Source organism: Typopeltis vanoorti, chromosome 6 (genome assembly GCF_054136105.1).
Source record: "Typopeltis vanoorti isolate ZY-2024b chromosome 6, IOZ_Tvanoo_1.0, whole genome shotgun sequence".
Lineage (NCBI taxonomy): Eukaryota > Metazoa > Arthropoda > Arachnida > Uropygi > Thelyphonidae > Typopeltis > Typopeltis vanoorti.
Window position 1 is genome coordinate 18,204,552 of NC_143554.1, and position 18,401 is coordinate 18,222,952.

Genomic DNA, 18,401 nt, shown 5'->3' on the forward strand with positions numbered 1-18,401 from the left:
ATCCATATCCAACCAGTGGTACTAATGTATACCATCGTTCGCGGGAATGGGATTCAGATGATAAAAAAAAATTAATTGGCGAACCGTCCTTTACTGCCTTTTTTTTACTTTTATATTTTTTTTTCGCTTTCTTATTCCAGATAAGTGCGGATTAATTTTTCAATAATAAAAAATAGACACGGTCCGTTAGGGTCGCGACTAGTTGACTGCACGATCACGTGTGAACCGCGTAGTTCGAACTGTTTGCTTTAAAATTTTAAATTCAAACAGTTCGAACCACGCAGTCGGATTTTGGTATCATTCCGCTAAATTTTGAAATCATTCATTATCTTAATTATTAACGGTCCTCAGTGATTGTTTGACCTTCCCGGTGTGCATCTGTGGGATTTTCTACGCTTGTGGACCTCAAAACAAACACGAAACCATCTTTTTCATTATTGAAAATTCACAATTTTGTTTCTTCTGTATGCATATTGAATTCGTATAACTAAAAATGTATTTAATAATTGAAAAAATAGTTTCAACATTTGTTAATTTATTATAACTGTCTTTGTTCTGTCATTGGTATTCGAATAAAATATTAATTATAACTTCTCCCAAATTGCCTTTGCCTGAGAGAGGGTACGCCGGTTTACTACATTTCAAAAGGAGTACGATTAGGATACATTACAAATGAGAACAGCTTAAATTTGGTAGGTGAATTACACAGGGACTAATAAGTAAAATATGAGGAAAAAAGAAACGATACATAAGTTATATACAATAAATATGGTCAGATGTCCCTCCAGAATCTTGCGCAATCAACTGCTCTTTCTGTGCAGAATATAAGGTTCTCTTTTGTGCAAGGTGATTGAAGAAGGGGCAAGAAAGAAGGTGTTCTATGGACTGGGTTGTCCCACACTCACAATTATCTGGTTCAGTGAGGTAGTACCCATTTGAGGTTTTGTTTGTAGTCTGTTGAGGCTTTTGCAAGTATTCCAATCCAAGAGGGCACCACGTGAAAGATGTTCGGCTGTTGGAATACCAGTATTATTCTCAGGATATAGTGTAAGCCATTGTTGAAGTCTTGTCTCTGGAGGCAAGGGATTCAGACTCAACGAGTGTATGTGTTCTTTTTATGCGTATAGTAACATAGGAGAAGCCTAGAATTATCGAAAAATCCGATGTCAATTTGGCGTTTCGAATGAAATATTCCTTGAAACTTGAAAACATCTCGATATCTTCCACCATTTTCAAGTTAGGCGATGAAAAAGAAAGAAAGAAAAATACTTGTTTTTGAAAAATACATAAATCTAAAAATTTTTAGACTACTGAAGAGCAAAAGTTTTGGAGTTTTTTCCCCCTTCAGATGTCTAGCAATAACAAAATGTCAGGTGTCTAGCAATACCAAAGAAAAGCAGTTGTTTTCATAATGGCATCTGCACATTCACCGCAAAAAAAATAATAAAAATAAAATAAATAAATAAATAAAATGCCACGCATTTTGATATAAGAAGATATAAAGATATTGAACTGCGTTCGCAGTGAGATTTCTTAACACACTTTTTAAATATTTTATTTAAATTTAAACATTTAATAAAAGTAAAAAAAAAAAAATTAAATATTTAATAAAAGCCGAATATGCTTGGATAGCTCCTATGTCTTTTAAGTAGTTTACACTAAGGCAACTCGGGGATGTCGAGGAATGTATTCTCGCAAGCTCTCTGGTCAACTTACGAAGCTTTCATAGTTTCTACATTTGGCTTTGAAATAATGCTACATCTGATATCCACTTTGGTTTGCTTTTAAAATATGTTTAGGAAGGGTTAAGATATGAAAGAAACGGTCTTTCACATGGACCAGCGTAGTCTACCATTTTTTTTTTTTTTAATAATTCCACATTGTGACACTATTTACGCTTCATTGTAAGTATTGCCTTTGAATGGTGTGTATAACGTCTGCACTTCCACATCTATTCCATGAACTCTAATAGAACCTCTCAACACAGTATATACGTTCAGTTTTTTAACTATAGAAAAGCTGTAAATTTATATTTGTTTTTGCAGAGAGGCATGCAATCTCTTAGCAACATTTCCCCCACCCGCCTTTTTTTTTTCATATACTGATATGCCATAGAAGGTAAGATATGTAATTTTAACTTAGCACCGAAAGGGTTAATTCCTTTTGGAAAATGTACTTCTCTATTCGTATCTGTCACACTTGTGCTTTGTACCTAATAGCGGTTATTCATGTGATGTCGATATCCGTCGAGACAAACCAAAGATATTAAAATAAAATGATAAACGTTTAGATGCATTTTATTTTATTTAATAATTTAAAATATACGTGTATTATTATTATATGTAGATCTAGATTCGATTCACGTCTTTGCTTGAAACAAAGAGAGCACACGCAATTAACAGATTAAAAAAACAAAAAAAAAATCAGTGTAGTAGATAAGTGAGGGTAGTTGGGTAATTGACGGTATATCACATAGTTTGTGTGGAGGGATTAGAAAGGTTTTTTCACTTGGTTGCAAAGTGCCAAGAAATTATATTCTTGTTTGATCCTTTATCCAAATGTAAGCAAACAAAATTTGCACGTGAAGTATCTTTACGACTAGGCTACTTGTATATAGAGACTTGACTTCACATCAATTGCCTCACTATCCCAATAATGCAAAGCACACCCAGACCGGTTTCGACCTTTATTAAGGTCTCATCAATGGGAATAACGGGGTATATTGGACACTCCGTTACTCCCACCCCTAATCTTGATTCATCATATTCTATCCTTCTCCTTTTTCCTAAAAATATTCAATTTTTCACCTTCTTTCCAAAGAATTCACAGCCCACCCTTGTAACTCAGGTTTGAATTCACATACCTTTGTTTTATCCTCAATTCTCCCACATCTTTCTATCTTCACATTTCCGCCCCCCCCCCTTCCTTTCTGTCATACTTCAGTAGTGGTACATTAATGTTTATCGCTGTACGCCTGATGCTGCTCCAAAATAAGACACCCAAGAACATCCTACAAAGATATCTCCAAAATTATTCCTTCCTTATATTCTTCATGTATCTGTCTTTAAAATATCAATAATGCCATAAAAAATTGAGTTTAGTTTATTGATTGGTTTAAGATGAGCGTGACGTAAAGTTTCCGTTTTTCCTTTGCAACAGTCCTACTAACAAATTACCATATGTGCTGCTGTGACCTGTGTTCTGGCGCAGTATGACCTTTGATATCTTTGCGCCATAAAAATCAAATTAAAATATATATATATATATTTGGATCTGAATGACTCTTAAAACTACTGGAATTTTTCGGATTCCAGTTTCATAACAAAAGTGAGGTTTATATATGAGGTTTGGATGCAGTCGTGGCCGAGTGGTTAAGGTGATGGACTTGAAATCTGTGGGGGAGTTTCCCCGCGTAGGCTCGAATCCTACCAGCTGCGCTCATCTTTGCCGGCCTGGTTGGCCGAATGGTTGGCGTATCCGCTCTCCAGCCAAAAGGCTGCGGGTTCGAATCCCGCCGTGGGCATGGATGTTTGTGATTGTCTGTGAAAGTACTAGTGGTGGTAGTCGGCGGTAAATGGCGTTGGTGTTAGATGATGAAGGTTGGTGGAGTAGTGAGACATAGAGTTGTAGAGTAGATGCCCTCCCTCGATGAGTCTTTGGACTCCCTGGAGGTGTGATGTAATAATAATAATAATAATAATATATCGTATTTCTTTCCGCTTTCATCTCGCTTATCAGAAGTCTTTTGTTGGCTGTTTGAAGTTGTGACCAAAGCAATTAAGTCAATGAGCCCGTTGTATTATGTGTGTTAATTGCGTATATTCTTCTGGCCGGTTTGTCTCTGTCTTTTTTTTTTTTTTATGGGGGGGATGAAAAACCCGACTTTATGAGAAGGAAATGCTTTACTTGCGTATAAAACCGGCTAACTCACTATCAGTTAAAAAGTCCTTATAAAGTTTCTTTGCGTCATAGACTGGATTCGAATTTCGAATTCAGGTCTTTCTAAGTCGTCCACCAACTGAGTTACTAAGGCTTTGTGTCTTTTGGACTAAATGCTAACAACTCCACGTCAACATACTAGCTTCTATAGAATCCCCATACTGTCAGTTGTTATTACATGTCTAGATTGGCATGGAATGCGGTTCAGTATTGCGCAAGTAGATTACCTCCCCACGGAAGAAGACAATCGTGTACAAAGATAGTGTGGGCGTGAATAATAGAACTGTAACTGTGATTTGTGGATGCCAAAAATCTCTTAACCGTTCCCAAGGCAGAAATTATATCGAAAAAAAAAATACACTATATTTTCATTTCCATCTATAATTGATAAACAGTAATCTATCAAACACACTTCGAATTATGAAAAAAAAAAAATGCGTGTTTTTAATCATTTTTTATTTCTGGAAGCAGAGATTTTTTTCCCTTTCGAAAAACTGACAGACCTGATTGGTAGTAAAATACACATAATTAATGAAAATAATGTCCTCTATTAATGATGCCTTGAAATATATACATAATTTATTTTATTTTCTGCTGCTACCAAAGATGGTGAAACCATAAACCATAATATGAATATACAAGCAGAAACTGGGCCTGGTTGGGGGGGGGGGGGTGAAATTCTGGCCATTCATAACCTCAAAATCATCCTGCGTCTGTTACAAATCACCTCACATGACATTTTTTATTCACGGTATCGACATGGTAGTTAATATCATATTGATTATAAAAGTTAGTGTAGAAAAAAAGACGTGTTGGGCTACTATGATAGGTATTATGAGATAATATCCATATAATTATCTATATAAATTCAGTGTACAAGAGTACAAGACACGTGATTGACGAATTCATTTATGTGACGTTATTACAGCACTTTCCTATAATTCAGCTGTTCATTGGCATTTAATAAGCATAATAGTGATCGTTCTCTCTCTCCTAATTAAAAAGTTGGAAACTTATAGCTCATTTTAGTACCGGGTGAACTGTACTAAATAATTTGTTCATAATTTGTGAACTGCATGGTAGAAAATCGGAAAACTCCACTCCAGACTAGACAAGAAACTATTATTTCAGGAAATTTTCCGTGTTACTCCTCTAAAATTGATATTAATATTTATGGCTATTTTGTTAAGGAGGTATACATCTTGTATTACATCATTGGCTTCTTTACTCCAATTAGCTTAAAACATTAATGATATTTTAATGACATAAAAGAAAAATATGGAAGGAATAAGTTTTGACATACCTTTACTTTACACTTAGTCGAAATGACTCACATCCCTTAACTCCTACTTCTAATCTTTATGTATTATATTTTATCTTTCTTCTCTTTCTTAAAAAAATTTTTAAAAAATTGTAGTTCATCCTTGATACAAGGCCATTATGAAATATGTATATTTCGGGTTTTAACTCGCATATTTTTAATTTCCGCATTTTTAGTTCCCATATATTTTTATCTCCATAACTCCCTCCCTCCTTTTTTTTTTCCCTCGAAAAAGCCCAAATGTATCCAAATGACAGCCCTAAATGGTTATAGTTCAGCATCCAGAGCTCATTCTAAAGGTTTAAAGTTCAGTTATATAATTTTTATCAGTGTATTTCTGATGCTGCTCGATAAAAAAATAATCTCGAGGATTCTACAAAGGTATGTCAAAAAATTATTCCTTCCATATTTTTCTTTTATATATCTTTAAAATATCATTAATGTTTTAAGTTGATTGGAGTAAAATAACCAATGATGCCACCTAAAGACATTCACAGACATCCATATAACAGCGGAATTTATGTTCTCCAGCCACTTTTATCAGTTTACCTGTTTTGTGGGATGTCAAATCCGAGTTCTTGGGAGGAAAAAGCATACCACCTCTGTATTGAGGCATCTTCGGTTGAATTTCCTTACATATGCTGTCACCGCTTCCTAGACAAAATTCGAATTCGGGTCTTTCTAACCAAAGGGAAAATGTAGGGCGTCCAACTACTACGAATGTTATCAAAAATCCACTTCAAAACGTCTTTATATTTAACTCTTGTGACCATTTCATGTGCTTAATTTCATATGCATTGAACAATGAAATTTTTTGGGGAGGCTGATTAAAATAGTGAAATGAGAAATACACTTTTTAAGGAAGATTTTTACGATCCAGTCGTACTAGTAAATTGGAAAGGTGATTTCTTTCAAGTAATTAGTAAATTTCGAATGACATTTTCAATGTGTATTCTTTCTCTCTATTTGCGCTGTTTGCAAGAGTTATGCGATTATTTATATAAATAACACTATAAATGTTGACATTATTGAACTTTATATGAGCTTCGGAATACGATAATACACAAAGGTTGGGTTCATGCGCGTCTTCGGCATGACCCGACCTCTATAGTACGATGGTCCGTTAATTTATTATACTAGTTAATAATTTCGTTTAAAATAAAGAGTAAAAGTTAGGTAATGACGTCTTCTGAACATAACACTAATATTTATTTCTAATATATATTTATTATAATACTTATTTAATATAACACTTATATTTATTCTTTATTTTGGATATCATCATAATGGTGATCCCAAACACGAGGCTGTTCAATCTGTGTTATACTGGAATAGGAGAGGAGAGAAGGAATTATAAACGTTAAATCTGAAATTATGCAGATTGTAATTTTTAATAATGCTTAAGAAGGAGGGTTGTTTCAGAGGAATAACAGTGTAGGAGATGAATAAAGAAAAGAAAATACAAAGAGCCAAATTAGTTACAAATACAATAAGAGACGGTTGCATTTCAGGATTCTGGCATGTTAATTGTTAACATATCCTTATGGTTCATATAAGTGATTTACTGGAACGGAACCCCGTCATACTTGAGGACCGACTAGTTCTGTTATGTTAATTGCTGGGTAATATAACACAGAGTGTATCCATGTGGCGTCAATTACCAAGAATAACTATATTTGATGATTTACAAATACATAATAGTGTTCTTTGCGTGTATTTATATCAAACGTCATTACAATTTTCGGGTACCCTTATTAGGGAACACGTAATTCAGAAGTCTGCATTTGACGCCCATTGGAAATAACGCTCATTTTGCCTCTTTTGGTAAAGAAACGTTTATATTTTTAATGTTACGTATATGAGATGTAATTTATGTAGATATCAAAATTGCAAGCGAAAGAGAGAGATTTAAAATAATAACAAATAGCGATTCATGCTAACTGAAATGCATTACAGAAACTTTTAACTTTTTTAATTATCGGAACATCCTATTATAGCGGTAGTATAGAGTACTGGGGTCCCGAAAGATCACCAGCTTCATAGTCTATGTTTGATTCTATTTGGCTATCCTTATGATCAGTTGCTGCCAAATTTTTGAAGCTCTTGCATTCATTATCTAATGAGCTAAGGCAGCCACAGAATTCCTACATATACTGTGTTGTTATACAATTAGATTAACAAAAACATCTAATTAATGACAATTTTTGCAACAATCCTTCATACTTTTTCTAAGCGGCTCTTCAGATGTGCTACTAACTGATTGCTGAACTTCGCACTGTACCTTCAAAGACCTTCGGTGTTAGTTGTCTCGATCTTGCAGAACTTAAAATCTACTGACTTTGCTCAGAAGCTCGTATATTTTGCCTTTTAGTGCTTTTGATTAATTGGTTTGCTGGCCTGACAGCTGTTTCGAATTCCTGGCTCTCATCGGAAACCATATCCCTCATCAGGAGGACACTCAACCTGCTTCCCCAAAGGACGGGGAGAAAGGGAGGGAACCCCATACGAATATTATTAGTAGTGTTATCAGAAACCATACTCAAGAATTGGCAAGTGAAAAACAGTTCAAAATAGATTTGAAATAATGCTAAAGCATGCATTAACTCTGAGTGTGACGATATGAAAATTCATTTATTCAGCTGAATTAGATCGCATTGTAGTGTTGGAGGAGACTGTTGCAGCTAAAAAGGAAATAATGTATATATTTTAGAGAAAATAGTTCCATGACTGTTTCAATCAGATAACCGAACACATTTCACTTCCTAGCAAATGGAATGCAGCGCCAAACAGCAAAGAATGGTTTAGTTAACCCAGAAATCAAGTTACAAATCTAAACTTAACCAAATAACAACTAAAATTAGCGTATACCTATGGTTAGTTTTTGACTTCTTCGAAGATTTAACTTAGATGTTTTTTTTTTTATTATTATTATTTTTGGAGGGGAGTAAACACCATAATGTCTTAACATTGCTCTTATTACCCTGATTAGCTTTCCTATTGGCACATCGTCACGTTTGTTAGTAAATGTTTGAAACGTGTTCAATTAACAGGTTAAAATGTCACTTGCGGATCGATTGGATCCGTTTTCTTTGATATATGAATATAATACATATCTTGGCGTCTCCTCCAACAATATACGGTGATGGTTAGCATTATACTAACCAACACCGTATCTGTCATACCATATTTTGACTCGTCGCCCACTCATGTAATTACCATGCTGTCTAATCTAGCCAGCTGAATTAGATCAGGACTTGGTGTTCCATTTGACATATTAAATATTTCTAAGATAAGTAAGCAAAAAAAAAAACATACCTTTTCTTTCGAAACATCTATATATATATATATATATATATATATATATATATATATATATATATATATATACATACACGTAGGCTGTTCAATAAGTTATAAGACTATATTTATACAGAAAACAGATTACCTTTAATCGTCATCATTTATATGGCTTTTTCGAAGTAACTACCGTGAGACGTGATGCATTTGTCCCAACGTTGCGTCCACTTCTTAAACACATGTGAAAATCCGTTTTTTGAGAGTTCTTTCAAAACCGCCTCCGCAGCTTTTACACATGCTTTGTTGCTTTCGAAATGGCGGCCTCTTAGTGGTTTCTTGAGCTGAGGAAACAGCCAGAAATCGCACGGTGCGAGATCAGGGCTGTATGGAGGGCGTGGTAGGATAGCTGTGTTGTTCTTCTGCAAAACGTCCACTATACCACCAGCAATATGTGGCCTTGCATTATCGTGGTGCAATAAGAAGCCATTCTTCAGCAGTGGACGCTTCCTTTTGACGTGCTGTACCATTGTCCGTAAAACACGCATAGTATGAGCCGTTTATAGTATTCCCGGGTTCTACAGCGTGTTGGTAAACAATGCCTTCATAGTCAAAAAAACATTATGGTCATAACTTTACCAGCCGATTTTACAGTTTTTGCTTTCTTGGGGATAGGCGAAGACGGATGCTTCTATTCACTGCTTTGTTGTTTCATTGTAGGGTCATAGTGATACAACCAAGCTTCATCTGCTGTCATGATGCGTTTTAAGAAGTTGTCGCCTTCTTGTTCCAGTCTTTCTTTTCATTCTGTGCACACATCCACTCGATGCTGCATTTGCTCCGGTGTCAAGAGTTTGGGAATCCATCGGGCGCAAACTCGTTTCAGTCCCAAATGTTCAGCCATGATTGAGTGAACACTTCCCACAGAAATATTCAGGACAACATGCAGCTGGCGTACTGTAATTCTGTGATCCTCCTTGATGATAATCGCTGCTGTGTTGATCATTGTCTCTGTGATGGACGTTGAAGGTCTTCCCTCACGTTCAAGATCTTCCACATTTTCCCTTCCTTCCTTAACAGTTTTATGCCAGCGAAAAACACTTGCCCTCGACATTGCTTCATCGTGGAAAGCTTCGCGTATCATGTTAAAAGTGTCCGATGCCGATTTTTGCAAACGCACACAAAATTTAATTGCATAACGCATAAAGTCGTCGAAATGGAAGCGTCCAAGGACGCTTCCATTTCGACGACTGGTCGCGGCTCTTAGGTGCGCCGAAACAAGCTTGCGTTTAGTCACGTGACACTCTGTCACATCAGCCCGTATACGTCATCGCCATCTATCAACCTCTTTTGTTAATACAGCAACATTTCTTTATTCCACAGAAATTAATATTGTGGGGAGTGATTTCGCGACAATAAAATTAGTCTTATTACTTATTGAACAGCCCTCGTATAACGGGGACTGGAAAGTAATCAATTATTTTTAATAGGTAATTTTTAGCCGATTGTTTTTTTTTTCTTAAATAACATATAAATTATTAAATTTGATTTTTATTTAAATATTAGCGTTACTTTTCTATTTAAAAAATCTGTTTTTTTTTTTTTTTTAATTTTTGATTTTTTTTTTTAAATGGCGGACTTTAAAGTTGAAGAGCACCATTTAAATAGCATAAATGTGAAACATAAACAGCATACAATGACGTTTATGTTTCACCAAGGAAAGAAGGCTACCGAGGCTACCAAAATCATTTACACAACTTATGGAGACGTATTGAAGGTTAACAAATGTCAGCGATGGTTTAGGAGATTTGCAAAAAAAAAAAAATTTGATCTCTCTGATCGTCCTCGATTTGGAAGACCTCTCTCTAGATGACGTTGCTCTTAAGGCTCTCGTTGAATCAGATCCAAAACAAACCATACAAGAATTAGCAGAGAAACTTAATTCATCATGGTCAACTGTCCAAGAGCACTTACATAAGAGTGGCATGGTTCTTAAACAGGGTGTATGGGTACCGCATGAACTGTCAGAAAACAATAAAACACAGAGACGGTTTTGCAATTCATTGTTGACCAGACAACAAAATGACCCCTTTTTGGAACGAGTCGTAACTGGTGACGAAAAATGGGTGCTATATAAGAATAATAAACGCAAAAAACAGTAGCTTTCTCCAAATGAAACTCCAGTTCCAACACCTAAAGATGGGCTTCATCCACAAAAGGTTCAGTTGTGCGTTTGGTGGCATATTCGTGGAATTCATTAAGAACTCATGGAACAAAGTAAGACTATCACAGCAACCATCTACTGTGAACAATTAGAGCGACTACATCAAGCATTGTTAATCAAACATCCTGCGCTTGTCAATCGAAAAAGAGTAATTTTGCAGCAATATAATACAAAACCACATTCTGCAAGAATGACTCAAAAAAAAAATTAGCCAGTTAGGATGGGAACTTCTACCACATCCTCTATATTCGCTGTATATTGCCATCCCTATCACTTATTCAGGTCCTTAGAACACAGCATAAGAAATAAAACCTTCCGTTGGCAAGATGATGTCCAAAGGAGTTTGATATCATTTTTTGCCTCCAAAGAAAAAACTTTTTTCAAAAAATGAATTGTAAACTTAGTAGTTTAGAATCTCACTGCGAAAACAAGCGAAAGAATCAAGAAATGTTTTGTTGTTCACTAAGTTGCATTACTAGACCAACAAATACTGTCTATCAAAGATAAATACGAATAGTTTCAAACAGAAATTACTCCACTTGTGTTTTTCTAAATTGAACTAATTTTGTGCTTTCTTTGTGTGTGTGTGTGTGTGTGTGTGTGTGTGTGTGTGTGTGTGTGTAAAATTATTGAAATAGATGATTAAAAAATATAATACTGGTTTTGTGCTTGCTAGTGACTTTTTGTTTTAACTGATTTTCGAGGACCCATATTTTGCCTTCAGAATAACGTACGTTACGTCAGTAATTGTACAAAGTCGTCAGTACTACTAGCATCATTAATGAAACAACAAACATCACTGTTACCACTTCTTATTACGCAGTGGATTACTCATTTAGAAATCGGATGTTTTTGGCACTCGTAACCTGCAATATAAAAATCTCCTCTTTATACTGCTCTCCAAGGATAATTTCTTGCGCTTTTTAGTATATGACATCATGAAAACTCTTCTGTATTAATCTGGTAAACTAGACTAATTAAGTTTTACCATTCAGCACCATAGGTTGTATCATGTTATCTAATTTCTTTCTTTTTGCCAAATTCAGTCGTCCACATTGCCTAAGTTTATCCTCAAAATCTGAATTTAATAGAACCTGATACAAATTTAATAATTCTACTCTCTCTCTTCGAGGTTTCTTGATTTCCCCAATTCCAGTTGACCAAATCAGTGAGCAGTAGTTCATACGTGATTTAATTTGGGTATTATCCTAGTGGAATAACCATTTCTTTATCCAAATTCGCCATTAACCATTTTATCAGCGCTGCAGCACGTATTACCTTCACTACTCCCACTACATGAATCTTCCTCCTTCCCAGTGTCAACCCTCCCTTCGCGATAGTTGAATTACCACCTTCATTTCTTCCATCGCAGTCACAGTTCATTTTACAATTGAAATGGATTTGTATTAATCTGCCCACAGTGTTCTTCCATATGTATCTGCATATGGAAGAACACTGTGGGTAGATTAAAATTTCTCTTTCATTTAAAAACCGACTTGTTTTCATGTTGATCGGTCAAACGCCTACAGTGTAACATCATTTCAGTATTTGAAATGCTTGCTTTTCTTTGTTGACGATCAGTGGATTCGTAATGAAATTATCCGTAAAATTATCTAGATATTCATTTATAATTATACATACCCCGTGTATAAATGCCATTAAATGCGGGGAAGAGTAGTTTAATGAAGAACCTGGAATTGAAAACGCTTTAATTTTCCGCATGATAATCATAAGCTCTTCTGTGATATTAAATATATTTCGAAACTTAAAATTAGAATAACGCATGTTTATTGGAATAAATATTCATTATTTATTCATGAAATTTTATACGTATTCGTCTTTTGAAGAACTGTATTACTTGCACACTTACGCAAGCTATTCATATTTCTTCGTCAAGATGCATTCGCTTGGTCAAGTAACTGAGGAGTGTGTTGAAAGTCGGTGGGGAGGTGTAGCCCAGTTTCGACGTATTTATTTTGTGAATATCGTTCTGTAATATAAAAGACAAAATATCAAGAAACTAGTTCCGCGTAATAGCCAAATAATGAACTGTCATACATTTTTCTAAGATTTTATGTCTTGCCTAGATTGACTCTATTTCAGTTAAATTTTAGAAGTATAAAATAAAAACAGTGTTTACTTCTTTCATCAAAATACAATCGCCTACTTTCTGTGAAAAAAAGTAGACACGGTCTTCTGAAATATCCAGGAATTTATCGCCTGTGGTGTAATTGCAAGACCCTATACTAAGAACAGACAGAGAATCTGTTGAATTCAATAGAGAAATCTGTTAAGATATCATGGAGAGCATACTAGACGCATAAAATGCCAGAGAAATGTGGCCAGAACTCTGTCATCACGTGTTATATTAAGCTAAATCGCATAATATCTCAGCAGAAAATCATCAGTTTGGCATGAATCGGAAATTTTAGATCGCTGTCACTACAAGACGAAGAGAAAAGTCTGCGACAACATGGAGATGGTATTAGATCTTTGAATATAAAAAAACGACTAACATTAATATCTGATATGGTTAATCAAATATGCCTTCAAGAGTACGCCAACGTACACAACAATGCACATGCTCACAACTAATTAGAATCATCAGAATCTGCATAATACATACTCTGTTTGATGTTACTGTTTCATAGCCGAAGAATCTATATGTAATTTGGAAGAAACTATAGAAGTTGTTTTCGTATTCATTTTTCCGGTTTTAGTCATATGAACGCTCCTGTATATAAGTGATGTTTAGTTATTAGGTAGCATGCGTTGTAAGCAAGCGGTTGGGGTTAACAGATCTCTGATAATCGATAGCATTTTTCTCTATTATTCCGAATTGTTAACTGTTATTGTTCTGAGTGTGTTCAGCATTTGCTAATTTTTAAGGTAGTATAGACTGTGGGTTAAATAGCGAAGAATTAGAATAGAAATGTAATCATTACTATTTTTAAGAATGGATAGAAATTTTTTTTTTAAAAAAATGGAGAATTCAGAAGATGTGGACCAAACTTGAAGGTTAAAGTTACATGCGATAATTATACATGAGAGGTCTCATTGTAAGTATATGGGAAGCATAATGAAGGTTCTGAGCAGGAAGGCATACTACACATTTTAGCAGCCACAGTAACTGAAGAATGAAAGCAAACAGTACAGATCAACAGCAACAAGTCTGGTATTTTGGTCTGGTTCAGTTTTCGGACCTTTGTTAATCAACATTACCAGTGATTTAGGTTCATGACCAAGTCTCTTCGGATTGATACCAAATGACAGTAAATTGGAGATCAAATGTCACTTTGGTACAATCCTTATATCGATTTGACAGTAAGATAGGATTAGATGGATATAAATTGGGAAAGGATATGGAACAGTTGATGCTGTAAGAATTTAGGTGTTATGGTGGATAAGGAACTTAAGTTCATAAACATTTTGGTAAAGCATAACGGATTGTTGGACAAATTCACTGTTTGTTAATGATGCAAAATTGGGAAGAGCGATAATCAGTGAAAGCGATGTTGATATTTTGTAGGCTGGCGATATTGACAAAGGTAAATGGCTAAGTGTAAGGTGTGATGCACTTCGGGAGGATGAGATTACATGCTGTTTACTATATTAATGGAACTGAACTGCAAGAAGTTGACGGGACAAGGGACTTGAGTGTTATTGTGGACAAAGAACTTATGTTTAGAGGGCATATTGCAAAAGTTGCCAAAACAGCACATCAAATGACATGGTTGTTGAAGAACACACTGACAAGCAGGGATAAGGAAGTCGTTCCACTTTATAAGGCATTAATAAGACCACATCTAGACTATTGCCCGCAGATCTATTCACCTGGATTCTTTGGTGATGGTGGAGAGGATCCAGAGGCGAGTGACAAAGATTGTTGCAGGTCTGTGGACTCCAAAAACTAGCTGATAGGCGTAAAGAGGAGATATGATAGAAGCATATAAGTAATTAAAGGGATTTTATAGGATTGATACTGATATTTTTTCTGTACAGTGCAAGAAGGGAGAAAACGAGGGGTCATCCCTGGAAATTGTGTAAGAGTGTGGTTAACAATGGTGTTAGGACTAGATTTTTGCTTGGGAGGTGGTGAATGTGTGGAATGCTTTCCCAGAGGTGGTTGACGTGATTCGTCTGTGAATGAGTTTAAGAAGTATGACAGGTATTGTGTGAATAATGGTTAGTGTGTCAATGTAGGGTCTTTCGCGATGAGTCAGAAGACTCATCATCATGGAGACACTTCAAATAACAATACAATTTCACTTGCAAAAGTCAATTATCAGACTTTTATATAAGCCTCTGGCTCAAGCGGTCAATCTTGGATAACACTCAGCTTTGGTCATCCGGATTTCTGATCGGCGTTAAAAGAATTGAAAGTATGCAGAGGAGGGTTCGCTAAGTGTGCTGCAGGATTATAAAACTCTCTCGACAAAGTATCGTTTGTTTAGCTTAACTGACTGGGGAAAGAGAGGAGACTTAATTGAAGCTTATATTTAGTTTCTGTTGCACTTGGCTGAGCCAGAACCTACTAGAGGGGCATAATAAAAAGGTAATAAAGAAGAATTATAAGGTGCTCATTTTTTACGACTTGGACAGCAAATTTATGGAATGATTCCATATAAATGTTTTGAACACACGCAGTATGAATAGGTCTAAGAATGAAATAGATGAATGTTAAGTAGGAAGGCGAGTTAAAAAAAAATAATAATAAGGATATGCATTAGTCAATAAATAGTCGTATTTAATGTTTTAAGCGTTAAAACATTAAATCCCCCTGGCGCCTACGATGCGCAAACTCCCGAGTTCCGGACTGGTAGGCCGGTTCCCCTTGAATTCTAATGACTCGAATTTTGAAGACTCAACACTCAGAGTAGCTCCTGAGTTTCAAAACGTTTCAAATAACTTGACAAAAAACGTGACACAAAAACATTACATAAAAAGGCTTATCATTTTATATTATAGAGCAGATTACCGCCTGGTGCCCTAGTATTATTGCTGCTTTTACTGTTTTTACTTCAAAATGAATAAACAGGCGTCTCCAGATGATAACTTTTTATTAAGTTATTACCTATATTTCATCTTGTTTACTAAGGTATTTTCATCAACGCAGGGATATAATAGCTTGATACCCCCTTGAGAAGGCAAATAAAAACCGAGTTTAAAAAAAAAAAAATGGTGTAATCGTAATGTTCTAACTGTGCCCTTCATCGTTCATTTGCCAGTCTCGTGGTCATAGTCCTCCAGATTTTATAGAATGAGGAAACCGTATTTATTTAGATTCGGAGAATAAATAACTGATGATCAGCATCTAAATATCAATTAACATATATTTTCTGATATATTTAAATGATTTAAGATAAATAGTGATTTCATAAAACTTTTTGTTTTATGAAATCACTATTTATAAACATAAACTTTTTTAGCGCTGCTGAACATGTTAATATTGTTTTTGTATGCAAAAAAAAAAACAAAAAATGCTAATTTAGGAAAATGATTAGATAGTTTACTTGTTGCAGTAGTGGTTGATGTGTTCCATTGCATGCTCCTTTGTTGGTGTTTCTGGTTGTTTTTCATTTGGGTGCTCTGGTTTCCCATCAAAAATACAAATACGTTTAGAACACGTCTTTTTTTTTTTTTTTTTTTTAGTAGTAATTGAGAGTTAATGTTGTTGCTATCTTTGGTAGACTTGCACTTATATATAGGGAATGCAGATCAAAGAAGCAATTATATATCATTAGGCGAAAAAAAATGTGAAAAATGACCTTAGGGTATCAGCGGACGTGAACTCGCAGATACAGTGTCCCATGAAATATTGATCCGTATGTATCATCTGTTAAAACGAAAGAATGTTGAATGTTGTTCAAATACGGTAGGATGTCGTGGTTCTTGGATATTTCTGGAGTTAAATTTCGCTTGCTGGTTTCGCTCATCAAGAGTAATCGCTGACGACACTCATTTGACAGTCGAACAGAAAACGAACGTTTATGATTTTGGTTGCCGAAACAAAGATAATAAATGGTATCCAGATATTGGGATTTGGTACTTTATTTAGAACTCGTTTGGCGTGTGCTGTTGAGAAGACAGCACATGCCAAACGGATTCCCGTTTGGAGAAATGTTATTTCTCCAAACGGAGAAATAACATTTCTCATTCCCCAGATATGCGAAAAATTGAATTGCTTAATTTGGTCAAAAGAAACTCGCCCAATATCTCCAGTTACGTTGCGATGGCAGAAGTGAAAAGTTTCATTTGCCATCGCAACGTAACTGGAGATATTGACATGTCGAAACTTTTTAAGCTTTCAGAACAGGCGATTGAAAGTATTACAGTTCAAAACTGGGGAAAATATTGCTTTCATGTCACTTCATTGGAAAATATGTATTGGGATTATCGGAATTAACGGAATTATCGATAATGGTATCTGATAATGGAATTATGCGAACCTTTGGTGATCAGTTTAAGTGAAAGTGATGGCGATTCGGACACCGATTCAGATGACTATGAAGATTAAAAGGATCTGATAATGGTATTTTTTTCCAATCTTTTTTTGCATGGGTTTGTTAAAAGAGTCACAACAAGTAATAAACATTTAATCGGTTTAGGACATTAAAGTGTCTCAGTTCTCTCAACTGTAAGTTTAGAATATCTAAGTTCATTTGAAAAAATTTCTGTTTTTCTTTATAATTATTTTTATTTTATAGAAAACTTTCTTAAAAATAAACTTAGTTAAATTTTTGTTTTATGCTATACTTTTTAATTTTGTTAATACTCTACGTACATTTTTCCAACTGTTATACAAGCAAAATAGTTACACTTTAAAAACTACAATGTTCGTAAAAGAAAAGCTAAATTTTCCGACCTGTAATAATAAACAAACACATCCCAGAAGACAGATTGATTACCCTATTATCGGAATGAATTCTCCCTATTCTGACATGCGCAGAAGTGTCGAGGGACTTCTAATCGGTGGGCGAACTATATCGAAATATGGTAATGTAATTCTTCTCTAATCTTCTGGTTGGTTTTCATTTTAGGCCATGATGTTTTATTTATTTTCTTCAAATGCTTGTTTTCAAAGCGTATCCATCTTTGTTTTTCCTTCTACTTCATAGTCCAAGTAGAAGGAAAAACATCCTGCACCATATAGAAATAACTGTGGGGGGGGGGGTGCCAATGAGCTATATACTTTGGTTTTAAGTTCTTTGGAGATATGTTTTTTTTTTTTTTTTCGTATATTTGTAAGTTTTTGATCATATCGGACCACCCTTCATGATTTAGCCTGTTTGTGAACAATGTACCCAAGTAATCGAATTTTTTAACCTATTCCAGTTTATTTCCTTCCACTTATGAGTCAAGTTCTTCTCTATTTCCGCCATTGTTTTCAAAAGTTTTCCTTATTATCTGTAAATAATACTATATCATCTGCAAATTTTTTATATGATGTAAATTTTGTTGATTCATAATTATTCCCGTGTTTTCTGAAATAGACTCTTTTACTAGTTCTTCCAGCCCCGGGTTAAACAATAATAGTGAAAGTGGACATCCGTGCATGACATCTCTCTCAACTAGTAATAAGGATTAACCATACTATTCCGACAGATCTGTTTTTGAAAGCCT

At 35.0% G+C, this 18,401-nt stretch overlaps 1 protein-coding gene and 1 non-coding gene across 4 annotated transcripts in view; both read left to right on the forward strand.

Annotated features, from left to right (window-relative positions):
* LOC150105315 (ubiquitin carboxyl-terminal hydrolase 48-like) overlaps positions 1-18,401 on the forward strand; it is a 776,830-nt gene that overhangs the window by 625,737 nt on the left and 132,692 nt on the right. The gene's annotated exons all lie outside the window — the stretch shown is intronic.
* TRNAS-UGA (transfer RNA serine (anticodon UGA)) lies at positions 3,354-3,437 on the forward strand. The gene has a single exon. It is a non-coding gene; the product is annotated as a tRNA-Ser (tRNA).